General features: G+C 33.8%; 1 protein-coding gene and 1 long non-coding RNA gene across 7 annotated transcripts in view; both read left to right on the forward strand.

Moving 5' to 3' along the window:
- Positions 1 to 17185, forward strand: part of LOC142238630 (phosphoenolpyruvate carboxykinase [GTP]-like) — a 138959-nt gene that overhangs the window by 81338 nt on the left and 40436 nt on the right. The gene's annotated exons all lie outside the window — the stretch shown is intronic.
- On the forward strand, positions 3756 to 4216 carry LOC142238368 (uncharacterized). The gene is made up of 2 exons (XR_012722710.1): positions 3756 to 3899; positions 3984 to 4216. It is a non-coding gene; the product is annotated as an uncharacterized LOC142238368 (long non-coding RNA).

Here is a 17185-nt window from a genome sequence, read left to right on the forward strand (position 1 = left end):
TTCAGAGTTAGATATAGCTCCCATATATATCTTTCTACCGATACACACCCATATTACCACAGACGCCAAAGTTTTGTAGAATTAATATTCTTACTATGAATGCCAAATTTGGTTGAAATCGGTTCAGATTTAGATATAGCTCCCACATATATATATTTAGCCCGATTTATACAGATATGGCCACAGACTTAAATTGTACTCCAATGTGCGTGAAATTTTGCACAGGGTGTAGACTTAACATTCTTACTATGCATGCCAAATTTGGTTTAAATCGGTTCAGATTTAAATATAGCTCCCATGTATATCTTTAGTCCGATTTATACACATATGACCACAGAACCCAAACATGAGCATGAAGTGGGGGAATATTATATTGAAAACGACGGTGAACTATCTGAGCTAGACAGGTAGCAATTTTTGATTAGTAAAAACGGATTTAAATTGGATAAAAATCCTCAATGGAGCGAAAACATGAAATTTTTCGTGAATGGAGCGAAAACATGAAATTTTTCGTTGTTTTAACGGCTCTAAACCAATTACAAAAAACAAATTGAGCATTGTAGACACATTATCGGCGAACCTATATAATCGTTGCCTATTTCTTTTATGCCTGATGAAAGTGATAGAGGATATTCAAAAGTAAAAACCGTTTGCTATATGTGCTACCATGGTGAGAAATAAAGGAAGCGTCCTACAAGGCAAAAATGTGGGCAATGTAAAAATCTAGTCTGTGTGGAGCACACCTGGGTGCAAACCAAATGCTACAGGTGCCCAAAATATATATATTTTAAGTTTTTATTTCCTCTTCTTTTATTTGTATTATTTTCATATGAAATAATTCAAAACAAATCAACTAAAAGTATCTTAAACCACAATATTTACATTTGTAAATAGTGGCAGATTTTGAAGAAAAATACAAAAAATGTATTGAAAAATTGCGATATTGTAAAAATATTGTTAAATTTGTACATATTATGAAAGAGCAAATTAGCCACTGAGTCCAAATTTCATAAAAATCGGATAAATATTATTGAAATGGCAAGAGTGTCAAAATTGAAATATTTACATTTGTATATACTGCCAAAGCTAGGGTTAAACGGACTAAAATAATATATTTTTATTAATTTCTTTTAAAGGGTGATACGGTCAAAATTTGGTCAATATAAACTTGACGTATTTCTTTCAATTTTGAATTTAAAAAACCTGAACACCCCTCATTTTGAAGGTGTGTGTGTAGAATGTTGCTCCTATTTTGATTTTGGAATTCACTCTTCAGTTGTCAAAATGCCGTCCAAGCAAGAAGAGCAGCGTATCAAAATTTTGCTCGCGCATCGCTAAAATCCGAGCTACTCGCACGCAAAACTGGCAAAATCGCTAAAAGTTGCCAAACAACCGTTACAAATGTAATTAAAGTGTTTGGGGAACGTTTGTCGACAGCCAGGAAGTCTGGATCAGGGGGAAATCGAAAATCGGAAGCCGCTGAGACGATACAGAGAGTTGCCGGTAGTTTCAAGTGAAACCCTAACCTCTCTCTCCGAGATGCCGCAAATAAGCTGGGTGTATCGTCTACAACCGTGCATCGAGCCAAAAAACGAGCCGGACTATCGACTTACAAGAAGGTAGTGACTCCAAATCGCGATGATAAACAAAATACGACGGCCAAAGCGCGATCCCGGAGGCTGTACACGACAATGCTGACGAAGTTTGACTGCGTGGTAATGGACGACGAAAGCCGACTACAAGCAGCTTCCGGGACAGGAGTTTTATACGGCAAAAGGAAGGGGAAAGGTAGCAGATATTTTCAAGCACATAAAACTGTCAAAGTTCGCAAAGAAATATCTGGTTTGGCAAGCCATCTGTACCTGTGGCTTGAAAAGCAGCATTTTCATAGCTTCCGGGACTGTACTGTTTTGGCCGGATTTGGCATCTTGCCATTACGGCAAAAAGGCCATGGAGTGGTACTCCGCCAACAACGTGCAGGTGGTTCCCAAGGACAAGAACCCTCCCAACACGCCAGAGCTCCGCCCAATTGAGAAATACTTGGCTAGTGTCAAGCGGAACCTAAAGAAGACAAAAAAAACTGCTAAGGACGAGCAGCAGTTCAAGGCAAATTGGCTTTCTGCGGCGAAGAAGGTGGCTGTACAAAATCTGATGGCATGTGTCAAGCGTGAGGCCCGGCACTTCGGATTTGGAAAAGCGAAGGTTAGGTTAGGTTAGGTTAAAGTGGCAGCCCGATTAAATTTCAGGCTCACTTAGACTATTCAGTCCATTGTGATACCACATTTAACTAAAAGTACCTATTACATATGGGCACTTCTAGTCTTAACCACTGAACCTTCTCTATTATTTATTTTTGTGGAACCAACCAGATTGCTCCAAAAACATTAACAAACTGCTTAAGTTAACGTTTTCCAGGTCAGCCAGTAATCTAAAGCTATATGCTCCTAAAATTCGCTTTCGCCTTACACAAAAAGCAGGACACTCACACAAGAGGTGTTTAATTGATTCCTTTTCCTCCACATCATGACAGCTCATACAATAGTCACCATACTTCGCACCTATAGTTTTTGCAAATTCGCCTATCAGGCAGCGACCCGTTATAGCAGATATCAGGAGTGCTATCTGACGCCTTGAGAACACTAGCATATCTAGTGCGCGGTTTAAATTTAAATGGGGCCATATTTGCTTGGTGTCGTTGCAACCCTTGCAATTTTCCCATCGAATATTGGCCATCATAACAGCCTTCTCACGCAGTAAGAGCTTGCAGGTGGCCAGAGGCATACCAACAGATTCTAGTTCCCCTGGAATATGTAAGGTAGTTCCTAGCCTTGCTAACACATCTGCTTCGCAGTTCCCCGGTATGTTCCTATGGCCAGGCACCCATATTAGGTGAATATTGTACTGCTCAGCCATCTCGTTGAGAGATCTGCGGCAGTCTATGGCCGTTTTCGAGTTAAGGAACACAGAGTCCAAGGATTTTATTGCAGGTTGACTGTCTGAGTATATGTTAATGCCAATATTTGTTGGAACATTACTTCTCAGCCAATTCGCCACCTCTCTTATTGCCAATATTTCAGCCTGAAAAACACTACAGTGATTAGGTAATCTTTTCGCTATTCGAATTTGGAAAAGCGAAAGCCTAACCGAATATTTTTCCTGAATTTTATACTAATTGAACTTGAAAAAGAAATTTAATTTGAATTTTTAAATAAACGATTTCACCGATTTACACGCGTTTTCCCTTGACCAAATTTTGGCCGTATCACCCTTTAGTGGGCTTTTTTATTTCGTAAAATTGACCAATCAATCCAACCAACTCCATCATTTTATCAAATATATAAGAATATGTTTTTTATCAAAAAGTGGGTACCGTATTAATCTTTTAAAACAGTAAATTTTTTCACTCCTAGTTTTCTTAAAACCGAGAGCGGTATGGGTTTATTGGAAGATTCGCCTTGAAGTTGCGATGTAGCGTTGGCATTAAATTGCATTTATGTTTTACTTGTCTTTTTCAGTTTGAACCCAAGTAGAGAACAGTATATCTGATATATAAACTAATGAGCTGAATTATATAATTGTAAAAAAATTCTTTCTTTTGGATTTAAAAATATGAAAAATATCCGAAAATAATCAAAAAATGCATTTCCATTTATATTTTTTCTATTTCCAGAATTTGCAAAGTATCATCAATATAATACCAAATATTACATTGTTTTGTCATTATTTTTGTCTTTTCAAATTTTAACAGATTTCAATGTGTGGACATTTTGGAAAGGAATTGTTACTAAAATTAAATTACCGAGCTCCTTAATACACATTTTGATGCTAAAAGACTACAACTGTAAAAGAAGATTATAAATCTGCAACGTGGAACTAAGAATTGAATTTGATATAATCAGGTAATGTTTAACAAAATTAACTTCTAATTGAACAAATTAAATTCGAATTATTCAGTTATCTATTAACACTAATTTTGCTTATAGGCTGCTGATTTATTGGAAATCTAGGCGCATCTAAATATTAGAAGGAACATGCTGACATCGTTAATATGATAAGGAAGATAATGATTTATATAGTTTATTTTTTTAACCCTTTAGTTGTTTATGATCATAATTGTATGTCTAAGGTATGTTAGAACAAACACAAAATAAAAAAAAATTCTTTAGTCTATAGCATAATTCAGAGAAATAAAATATTGAAGATTTTTTATAAGAAACGCATATTTTCTTTTATTTCAAATAAAACTACATAATATTTTTTGATTGAAATTTATTGCCAATATCAATCAATAATTTAATTGAATCAATCAAGTAGTCGATCGATTCTTGTCGCGAAATTAATTAAAATATTAATTGATTCGCCTTAAGCCTTTATGCTCTATTTCTTGAATAATTCGATAAAAATAACCGGCAATAAGTGATTTCAATCACGAAAATCGCGGATTCAATAATGTTTTTAATTGAAGAGCCTTCAATCACGAAAATGATAGCATCAATTACCCATTTTGATTGAAAACCAACACGATTTTCAGTTAAAAATTTAATTGAATTTTGTCAAGGAATCAATTAATTGTGTGATTGAATCAATTAAAAACGTTATTGATTTTTAACATAAAATTCAATCACAGTTTTAATTTAATCAATTAAAATTTTAATTAACTTCGCGACAAAAAGCAATCAACTATTTGATTCATTCAATTAAATAATTAATTGAAATTGGCTATAAATTTCAATAAAAAAATTTATATATTGCGCCCCCAAAATCGTATTTAGTTTTATTTGAAATAAAAGAAAATATGTGTTTCTTATAAAACAATCCAGTATTTTATTATTTTTTGAATTATGCAATAGACAAATAAATTTCGTTCTTGTCATTTGTGTTTTGTTCTAACATATCTTACAAATACAATTACTATCAACAACAACTATAGGGTGAAAAAAATAAACTATATAAATCATTATCTTCCTTATAATAATAACCATGTCAGCATGTTCCTTCTAATATGTAGATGCGCCTAGATTTCCAATAACTCAGCAGCCTGTAAGCTAAATTAGTTTTTGTGAAAGTAAACAGAACAATTCGAATTTAATTTTGTTCAATTAAAAGTTAATTTTGTTAAACATTACCTGCATAGAATATGAAGTTCAATTCTTAGTTCCAGGTTGCAGATTTTTAATTTCTTCTTCAGTTGTAGTCTTTTAGCATAAAAAGGTGCTCGGTAATTTAATTTTAGTAACAATTCCTTTCCAAAATTTCCACACATTGAAATCGTCTATTAAAATTTGAACCAATCAAAGACAAAAATAATGGGAAAGCAATGTAATGTTTGGTATTACATAGATGATACTTTGCAAATTCTGGAAATAGAAAAAAATATAAATGGAAAGTACATATTTTTATTATATTTGGTAAAATAACTTTTTACCATTACATAATTCAGCTCATTAGTTTATATATCAGATATACTGCTCTCTACTTGGGGTCACACCTACTTTTAAGAAACCTTTTGATTGCAAACATATTCTTATATATTTGATAAAATGATGGAATTGGTGGGATTGATTGGTCAATTTCACGAAATAAAATTGGTCACTAAAAGAAATGAATAAAAATTATATTATTTTAGTCCGTTTAATGTAAACAGGCATAAATGGAAAAAGGTATTCACATTTCACAATTTCTTACCTTCAATAAACGTAGATTGTTTTCCATTTTTACAATACCACAAAACACAAACACAGGTAATTTCAAATGCGTTCTGTCATATATTTTTTCAAACCTTTACCACACGGCCATTTGTTTTTGCACACTTTATTTACTTCAACCCTTTGCTATGATGTGTTGTTGCGCTCAAAATATTTATGCACACATTTTGAATGCAGCAGATAGAATGTCGCCAATCATGTTTTTCAATTTACGCGGAAAACAAAAACCCAACCGTTCGTTACGAGTTACTTCCATAGACTGATCTCTCCATCATACATTGTTGAAAAAATACCCTTTCTGTTGTTCTCTTTTCGCTCTTTCCATTGCTCAAATTTATTCAATTTCAATCACAAAGGTGATTGGATCAATCACATTTGTAATTGAAAATTATTTCCGAATTGATTAACAAATTGATTGAATCAATTAATATTTTAATTGGAAACGTAACAAATATCAATCATTTTTTTAATTGGTTTTTATTCGGATTTGATTAAATAATTAATTGAATCAATTAACATATTAATTGAATCCGTTTCAAAATTCAAATTAAAAAAATGTTGGTGATTATTTTTTGTGTGTAGAATATCAAGTTGAATTCTTAGTTCCAGGGTGCAGACTTATAATCTTCTTTTACATTTGTAGTGTGTTAGCATAAAAAAGTGCTCGGTTTAACCCTCTAATGCCCAATCCCGCCTTTAGGCGGTCTACTATAAAACGGGACGCTTTTAGTAAAACACACTTAAAGACAACAAAAATGGGTAAAATAAGAACAAAACCTAGTCAAAACTCTACAAGAGACTTTGCAGAACACACTGTATTTTACCATATTGATTTTTCTTGTTTCGTTTTCTTGCTTTTTGTGTCGTAAACCTAGACTATTTGATCAGATAGCAGATGGGGCGTTAGAGGGTTAATTTAATTTTGGTAGTAATTCCTTTCTAAAATTTCCACACATTGCAAGTCTATAAAAATTTGAACCAATCAGAGACAAAAATAATGCCAAAGCAATGTAACATTTGATATTATATGGATGATTCTTTGTAAATTCTGGAAATTAAAAATATAAATGGAAAATGCATATTTTTATTATACACATTTATCTCGATTTTCGGATATTTTTCATATTTTTAAATCCAAAAGAAAGAACTTTTTTACATAATTCAGCTCATTGGTTTATGTATCAGATATACTGCTCTCTACGTGGATTCAAATTGAAAAAGGCAGGTAAAACAAAAATTCATCCAATAAACCCATACCGCTCTTGGTTTTAAGAAAACTAGGAGTGAAAAAATTAAAATTTTATAAGATCAATACGGTACCCACCTTTGATTGCAAACATATTCTTATATTCGTATATATTTGATAAAATGATGGAGTTGATTGGTCAATTTTACGAAAGAAAATTGCTCATTAAAAGAAATTAATAAAAAATATATTATGTTAGTCCGTTTAATGCAAACACATTTCATAATTTCTTACCTTCAATAAACGTAGATTGTTTTCCATTTTTACAATACCACAAAACACAAACACAGGTAATTTCAAATGCGTTTTATTTATAAAGGGTGATTTGTTAAGAGCTTGATAACTTAAAAAAAAAAAAAACGCATAAAATTTGCAAAATCTCATCGGTTCTTTATTTGAAACGTTAGATTGGTCCATGACATTTACTTTTTGAAGATAATTTCATTTAAATGTTGACCGCGGCTGCGTCTTAGGTGGTCCATTCGGAAAGTCCAATTTTGGGCAACTTTTTCGAGCATTTCGGCCGGAATAGCCCGAATTTCTTCGGAAATGTTGTCTTCCAAAGCTGGAATAGTTGCTGGCTTATTTCTGTATACTTTAGACTTGACGTAGCCCCACAAAAAATAGTCTAAAGGCGTCAAATCGCATGATCTTGGTGGCCAACTTACCGGTCCATTTCTTGAGATGAATTGTTCTCCGAAGTTTTCCCTCAAAATGGCCATAGAATCGCGAGCTGTGTGGCATGTAGCGCCATCTTGTTGAAACCACATGTCAACCAAGTTCAGTTCTTCCATTTTTGGCAACAAAAAGTTTGTTAGCATCGAACGATAGCGATCGCCATTCACCGTAACGTTGCGTCCAACAGCATCTTTGAAAAAATACGGTCCAATGATTCCACCAGCGTACAAACCACACCAAACAGTGCATTTTTCGGGATGCATGGGCAGTTCTTGAACGGCTTCTGGTTGCTCTTCACTCCAAATGCGGCAATTTTGCTTATTTACGTAGCCATTCAACCAGAAATGAGCCTCATCGCTGAACAAAATTTGTCGATAAAAAAGCGGATTTTCTGCCAACTTTTCTAGGGCCCATTCACTGAAAATTCGACGTTGTGGCTCGTTAGTAAGTCTATTCATGATGAAATGTCAAAGCATACTGAGCATCTTTCTCTTTGACACCATGTCTGAAATCCCACGTGATCTGTCAAATACTAATGCATGAAAATCCTAACCTCAAAAGAATCACCCTTTATTTTTTCAAACCTTTACCACGTGGCCATTTGTTGTTGCAAACTTTCAGCCTGTTTCTGTATGTCGAACGAGCTCTATCGATCGACTGAAATGGAAACAAACAGCTGAATTTATAACCAAAAATCAGCTATTTCTATGCATTTTAGTCGATCGATAGAGCTCGTTCGACATACAGAAACAGACTGTTTATTTATTTCAACCCTTTGCTTTGTTGCGTTCAAAATATTTGTGCACACATTTTGAATGCAGCAGACAGAATGTCGCCAATCATGTCTACGCGAAAAACAAAAACCCAACCGTTCGTTACGAGTTACTTCCACAGACTGATCTCTCCATCATACATTTTTTAATAAATACCCATTCTCTTGTTCTCTTTTCGCTCTTTCCATTGCTCAAAATTATTCAATTTCAATCGCAAAGGTGATTGGATCAATCACATGTGTAATTGGAAACGGAAAAATTTTCAATCACGTTACAAACGTGAAAATTTTTTCCGAATTGATTAACAAATTGATTGAATCAATTAATATTTAAATTGGAAACGTAACAAATTTCATATCAATCATTTTTTAAATTGGTTTTTATTCGTATAGTGGCAGCCCCATATTTCAGGCCACTTAGACTATTCAGTCAGTTGTGATACCATAGTGGTGAACTTATATTAGAATATTAGAGCTATAGCTATTCAATTTTCAATGATTTTTTTGCACATTTTTTAAGTACTACAGAAAATTAGATTTGGCCAACTTTGAGTAAGATCGGTCGATAAATAAGGGACTTATGGTCAAATTTTGGGAAAAATCGGGCAATACATATATATGGGAGCTATATCTAAATCTGAACCAAATTCGATGAAATTTGGCACACATAAAGGGTGGTCAATTAGATTACTTTGTGGCAAATTTGACGCCTATCAGCAATCTGACCCCATTTATCGAAATCGGCCGATATCTAAAGTTGATCCGATTTTTTTCCAAATTCAATAGCATTCGTCCTTGTATAAAAAAACGTCATATGCCAAATTTCATAAAAATCGGTTAATAATTGCAATCGGAATCAGGTGGTGATTCTGAGTCGATCGGAATATATTTTATGGGGTCTAAAGGGCCACTAGAATACTTATAAAAGATTTAAACATTATATGTATCCAATTGAAAATTAAATAAAAGTCTATATTTTCAAACAAATATCTATTTATATGTACAGTTTGTACATCATACAAGAGTACATCTACAGTAAATAATAGAAAACAAGTAAGGAAAGTCTAAAGTCGGGCGGGGCCGACTATATTATACCCTGCACCACTTTGTAGATCTAAATTTTCTATACCATATCACATCCTATATATAAAGGTTTGTCCCAAATACATACATTTAAATATCACTCGATTTGGACAGAATTTGATAGACTTTTACAAAACCTATAGACTCAAAATTTAAGTTGGCTAATGCACTAGGGTGGAACACAATTTTAGTAAAAAAAAAACTTATTATACCCTGTACCACAGTAGTGGTGAAGGGTAAACATATGGGAAACATTTAAATCTGAAGCAATTTTAAGGAAACTTCGCAAAAGTTTATTTATGATTTATCGCTCGATATATATGTATTAGAAGTTTAGGAAAATTAGAGTATTTTCGACTAAGCAGTGGCGATTTGACAAGGAAAATGTTGGTATTTTGACCATTTTTGTCGAAATCAGAAAAACATATATATGGGAGCTATATCTAAATCTGAACAGATTTCAATCAAATTTGGCACACTTGACTATACTACTAATTGTACTCCTAGTGCAAAATTTCAACCAAATTGGGCCAAAACTCTGGCTTCAGGGGCCATATAAGTCCATATCGGGCGAAAAATATATATGGAAGCTATATCTAAATCTGAACCGATTTCAATCAAATTTGGCACGCATAGCTACAATGCTAAATCTACTCCCTGTGCAAAATTTCAACCAAATTGGGTCAAAGCTCTGGTTTTTAGGACCATATTAGTCCATATCGGGCGAAAGATATATATGGGAGCTATATATAAATCTGAACCGATTTCAATCAAATTTGGCACACTTGACTATACTACTAATTGTACTCCTAGTGCAAAATTTCAACCAAATTCGGCCAAAAATCTGGCTTCTGGGGCCATATAAGTCCATATCGGGCGAAAGATATATATGGGAGCTATATCTAAATCTGAACCAATTTGGCTGATATTTTGCAAATAAATAAAAGTCTATATTTTCAAACAAATATCTATTTATATGTACAGTTTGTACATCATACAAGAGTACATCTACAGTAAATAATAGAAAACAAGTAAGGAAAGTCTACAGTCGGGCGGGGCCGACTATATTATACCCTGCACCACTTTGTAGATCTAAATTTTCTATACCATATCACATCCTATATATAAAGGTTTGTCCCAAATACATACATTTAAATATCACTCGATTTGGACAGAATTTGATAGACTTTTACAAAACCTATAGACTCAAAATTTAAGTTGGCTAATGCACTAGGGTGGAACACAATTTTAGTAAAAAAAAAACTTATTATACCCTGTACCACAGTAGTGGTGAAGGGTAAACATATGGGAAACATTTAAATCTGAAGCAATTTTAAGGAAACTTCGCAAAAGTTTATTTATGATTTATCGCTCGATATATATGTATTAGAAGTTTAGGAAAATTAGAGTATTTTCGACTAAGCAGTGGCGATTTGACAAGGAAAATGTTGGTATTTTGACCATTTTTGTCGAAATCAGAAAAACATATATATGGGAGCTATATCTAAATCTGAACAGATTTCAATCAAATTTGGCACACTTGACTATACTACTAATTGTACTCCTAGTGCAAAATTTCAACCAAATTGGGCCAAAACTCTGGCTTCAGGGGCCATATAAGTCCATATCGGGCGAAAAATATATATGGAAGCTATATCTAAATCTGAACCGATTTCAATCAAATTTGGCACGCATAGCTACAATGCTAAATCTACTCCCTGTGCAAAATTTCAACCAAATTGGGTCAAAGCTCTGGTTTTTAGGACCATATTAGTCCATATCGGGCGAAAGATATATATGGGAGCTATATATAAATCTGAACCGATTTCAATCAAATTTGGCACACTTGACTATACTACTAATTGTACTCCTAGTGCAAAATTTCAACCAAATTCGGCCAAAAATCTGGCTTCTGGGGCCATATAAGTCCATATCGGGCGAAAGATATATATGGGAGCTATATCTAAATCTGAACCAATTTGGCTGATATTTTGCAAGATTTTCGAGATTCATAAAATATTTGGATGTACGGTATTTCAAGAAAATCGGTTGATAAACACGCTAACTATGAGCACATCGGGGATAAATATATATGGCAGCTATATCTAAATCTGAACCGATTTTTTCCAAAACCAATAGCGATTGTCTCTGTCCCAAGAAACGGCCCTCTGCCAAATTTGAGGACGATCGGACTTAAATTGCGAGCTGTACTTTGTGCACAAAATTACATATACAGACAGACGGACGGACAGACAGACAGACAGACAGACAGACGGACATCGCTAAATCGACTCAGAATTTAATTCTAAGCCGATCGGTATACTAAAAGATGGGTCTATGACCACTATTTCTTGGCGTTACATACAAATGCACAAACTTATTATACCCTGTACCACAGTAGTGGTGAAGGGTATAAATATCATAGGGAACTCATCACGCTGGTATCCCTTTCGGTGTTATCACATATCTGAGGGTTTGCTGATTTTGTCAACGCTTTGTGGAAATCTCGCTCGAGGTAGTTCATTTTTCCTATAAACCCTTCTTGCTCAATAAGCTCGTATAAATTGTAGCCAAAGAGTTGCGTTGTAGAATCGCAAAATATTTTCGTTTATTTAGGACTGATAATAATAAATTATCATACAACTTATCCGCCGTAGGTGAGGTCGTAGAAGCAGCATTAAGTTCGTCGTCGCCAATCATCTTATATTCCCTCTTTTCGATTTACTCACCTTTACTACGAAAATGTTCAATGACGTTTCGGTCATCCCCAATGTACGTCCAACGAGTGCATGGGATCAACGAACTGTGTGCTATTTCGAGAAAGAATAAGCATGTATGTGTTACTTTAGAGTTGACATCTCCAATAGAGTTTTTATTTCTACTCGAGAATTTTTCCGATGATGAAATATTGCATCAGACAATCCAATACACCAACTCAAACACACCGCCATATGATGATGTATGTAATGAGTACGTATAATCTTTTTCACGCACATTAAAACATTTCGTATACGGACGATCCCCTAAATACGAAAAGTCATATACATGTTTTTGTTTTGTTTTTGGTGAACACGACCTCTACCAAAGTGAAAGTAAATCGTAATCAAATGCAACAAAATTATTTTCAAAATCTGTCGGATGATTTGTCTAGTATATGTGTATCGCTATATGTTAAGATTTCTCATTTTTTAATTGTGATATACTAAAATACGTTCGTATGTGGGTAGTATATACGATATGACAGGTTTTTTCCTTAAATTCTGATGGAGGCTGGGCAATTGGCAACAACAAGAAGGGAATCCGTCCTCGACTTGTATTTTGCGTCGTTTGTCGAAGAAACGTGTTTGCAATTTTGTTTTGATTACTCTTTCGTGACGGCAACCACGAGCTGCACTGAGCAGAATTTTTCTTCGTTTGATTCGTTAACGTTATAATAAACAATGCACAGTTCTTCATCGATCTGATAATAGGTGAGCATGTAGGCATGTTTTGTGAGTTTATTTACGCGCTATGTTAATATTCACAGAATAATTTAAAATGTCCTAAGTAAAGAAATATGCGGTTGTGAACAAGTTTCTTTATTAAAACAATCATGACCTTGGTACTTAAGACATTGCGAGAAGTAAACAAATGTCTATGAGGCTAGGGTGTCTAGATGATTTTCTTAAAACAAACTCGATTTTGGGATGAAGGGAAATTTATAAAACAAGATGAACCCACCAGCAAAGAAAATGAGAATTTGTTAACCAAACTACCCTAAAAAATAGTGCACATACCAGGAAGATGTAGGTTAATTTTAGAAATTTTAAACTAAGGGAGGGTGCTATGTTCGTTTTTTTTTTCACCAAAACTCTAAATTATAAGTGCTAAATATACAGTGGGGAGCAAAACCAAGTGCATGTTTACGAGTATGCTTTCTTAACGTCTATTGAGTCCAATTGCTACACAATTTATTTCAGGTATACTTTATTTCCTAGCAAACAAAGCTGTACATTCACAAAAATTATATACCTATACAACTGGATTTTTTAAAATAAAATAAAAGTAAGCCTGCATTCAATTTCGCACTTTATGCATAATACATTAAAATCAAATGTTTTAGTATTTAGCCCTCAGTCCTTTGTTTCTAATTACGGTCTTAACTCTTCTTGACGTGCTTTCTACTAATTTTCTATTATATCCCACTAATTGTACTGAACTTGGCTGTAGGGCTCATCCCTTTTTTGGTGCTCTTTAATGTAATCCCAAGCGCCTTTAACCAGGGTTGCCCTGTCGCAAACTGTGACTTTTGCGACATAAATTTACGACGGTATAATACGTATGTCGCAAAAGTCGTAAACCTAATGTGGAGAACCTAATTTTGGCCAAAGAAATATTGAACATTTTTAAATTTAATTTAGTTTGGCTCCCCGATAAAAGGGATGCAAAAACTATGCTTTTACATTGTCTTTATTGTCAAACTCAATAATGATATGTTACATCTCGTATTAACAACTTCAAATTTTTCGGGTTTTGCGTGGTCCATAATGTTCAACCAAGCTTTTGCTGCATCAGCGAATGACTGGCTATATATATATATATATATATATATATATATATATATATATATATATATATATATATATATATATATATATATATATATATATATATATATATATATGTATGTGGTGCGTATACTTTGACGCCATTTTTTACATTTAATGTATACTTCCGCGACATTTGCATACTTTGGCACCAGGTTCCATAATTTTCGTATATGTACCGCATACTTTGGCGACATTTAGCATTTTGGGCCATTTTGAGTTTTTAATACCAATTGTTGTTTTTAGGTACATTTTTACAAGCTCTTCACTTGTATGTTAACATTTTTGCATTTCAAACAAGGATTATTGAGAAAATTACGAAATAAAACAGACAAAAATTCCACATTTCCATTTGAATGTGCATGACAGTGTTACCACATTGACAATTTTGTAGTTTGCCTGAGTTCACTGCACTGGTAATACAAAACTACTGATGCGTACATGTGGCATTCTATCATTAAAATATTGAATACAGGGTGCTTCATAATAAATTAATTGTATTTTCAGATGGCGGTAGAATTTAATACTGGATGTATCATAATATTACGATTATTTCAATCGTTAGACGCTATTGCGCTAACTCTGTAGATGGTGCAGTGTGTTAAGGCGAATGTTAATACGTTTAAAATAGAATACTCGGGTTCAAATCATGGCGTAGAATATAATTTTAGATAAATAAAAGATTATTTTGTAATTTAAATTTATTGTAAAAATTAAAACATGTAAAATAGTGTGCATAATATGATTACTTTGAAGAAATTTACGAAAAAAAGAAATTTATTTCCCCATTTTTATACCCTCCACCATAGGAGACGGATATATTAACACATCGAAATATTGCTCTAAGACCCCATAAAGTATATAAAGGGTGATTTGTTAAGAGCTTGATAATTTTTTTTTAAAAAAAAACGCATAAAATTTGCAAAATCTCATCGGTTCTTTATTTGAAACGTTAGATTGGTACATGACATTTACTTTTTGAAGATAATTTCATTTAAATGTTGACCGCGGCTGCGTCTTAGGTGGTCCATTCGGAAAGTCCAATTTTGGGCAACTTTTTCGAGCATTTCGGCCGGAATAGCCCGAATTTCTTCGGAAATGTTGTCTTCCAAAGCTGGAATAGTTGCTGGCTTATTTCTGTAGACTTTAGACTTGACGTAGCCCCACAAAAAATAGTCTAAAGGCGTCAAATCGCATGATCTTGGTGGCCAACTTACCGGTCCATTTCTTGAGATGAATTGTTCTCCGAAGTTTTCCCTCAAAATGGCCATAGAATCGCGAGCTGTGTGGCATGTAGCGCCATCTTGTTGAAACCACATGTCAACCAAGTTCAGTTCTTCCATTTTTGGCAACAAAAAGTTTGTTAGCATCGAACGATAGCGATCGCCATTCACCGTAACGTTGCGTCCAACAGCATCTTTGAAAAAATACGGTCCAATGATTCCACCAGCGTACAAACCACACCAAACAGTGCATTTTTCGGGATGCATGGGCAGTTCTTGAACGGCTTCTGGTTGCTCTTCACTCCAAATGCGGCAATTTTGCTTATTTACGTAGCCATTCAACCAGAAATGAGCCTCATCGCTGAACAAAATTTGTCGATAAAAAAGCGGATTTTCTGCCACTGATTTTGGTAATAAAATTCAATGATTTGCAAGCGTTGCTCGTTAGTAAGTTTATTCATGATGAAATGTCAAAGCATACTGAGCATCTTTCTCTTTGACACCATGTCTGAAATCCCACGTGATCTGTCAAATACTAATGCATGAAAATCCTAACCTCAAAAGAATCACCCTTTATATTCTGGGTCGTGATGAAATTCTGAGTCGATCTTAGCATGTCCGTCTGTTGAAATCACGCTAACTTCCGAACGAAACAAGCTATCGTCTTGAAACTTGGCACAAGTAGTTACTATTGATGTAGGTCGCATGGTATTGAAAATGGCCATATAGGACCACTTTTACGTATAGCCCCCATATAAACCGATCCCCAGATTTGATCTCCGGAGCCTCTAGGAGGAGCAAACATCGTCCGATCCTTTTGGAATTTGGTACTTGGTGTTAGTATATGGTCTCTAAAAACCATGCAAAAATTGGTCCATATCGGTCCATAATTATGTATAGCCCCCATATAAACCGATCCCCAGATTTGACCTTCGGAGCCTCTTGGAGGAACAGAATTCATCAGATTCGTTTGAAATTTGGTACCCCAGATTTGACCTTCGGAGCCTCTTGAAGGAGCAAAATTCATCAGATTCGTTTGAAATTTGGCACATTGTGTTAGTATATGGTCTGTAACAACCATGCACAAATTGGTTCATATCGCTCTAAAATTATATATAGCCCCCTATAAACCGATCCTCAGATTGGACCTCCAGAATCTCTTGAAGGATCAAAATACATCCGGTCCATAATTACATATAACCCCCATATAGATCGATCCCCAGGTTTGGTACATTGTGTTAGTATATGGCCGCTAACAGCCATGCAAAAATTGGTCCTTATCGGTCTTTAGTTATATATAGCCGATGGCCAATCACACAAAAATTGGTCCATATCGATAAAAATAATCTACCAAAACTTTATTTCTATAGAAATTTTTGTCAAAATTTTATTACTATAGAAAAATTTGTAAAAATGTTATTACTATAGAAAGTTTTGTCAAAATTGTATTTCTATAGAAAATTTTGTGAAAATTGTATTTCTATAGAAAATTTTGTCAAAATTTTATTTCTATAGAAAATGTTGTCAAAATTTTATTTCTATAGAAAATGTTGTCAAAATTTTATTTCGACAAAAAGTTTTGTCAAAATTTTAGTTCTATAGAAAATTTTGTCGAAATGTTATTTATATAGAAAATTTTGTCAAAATTTTATTTCTATAAAATTTTTTTTTCCAAGTTTTATTTCTAAATGAAATTTTGTCCATGTTTTATTTCTATAAGAAATTCTGTCAATATTTTATTTCTATAGAAAGTTTTATCAAAATTTTATTACTATAGAAAGTTTTGTCAAAATTGTATTTCTTTTATAAATGTATATGAATTAGGGCTGTCATTCGGGATCGATTTCTAAAAATCCCGGGATTACACTTGAAGTAATAACAATCTACAGCGC

Source organism: Haematobia irritans, chromosome 5 (genome assembly GCF_050003625.1).
Source record: "Haematobia irritans isolate KBUSLIRL chromosome 5, ASM5000362v1, whole genome shotgun sequence".
Classification (NCBI taxonomy): Eukaryota; Metazoa; Arthropoda; class Insecta; order Diptera; family Muscidae; genus Haematobia; species Haematobia irritans.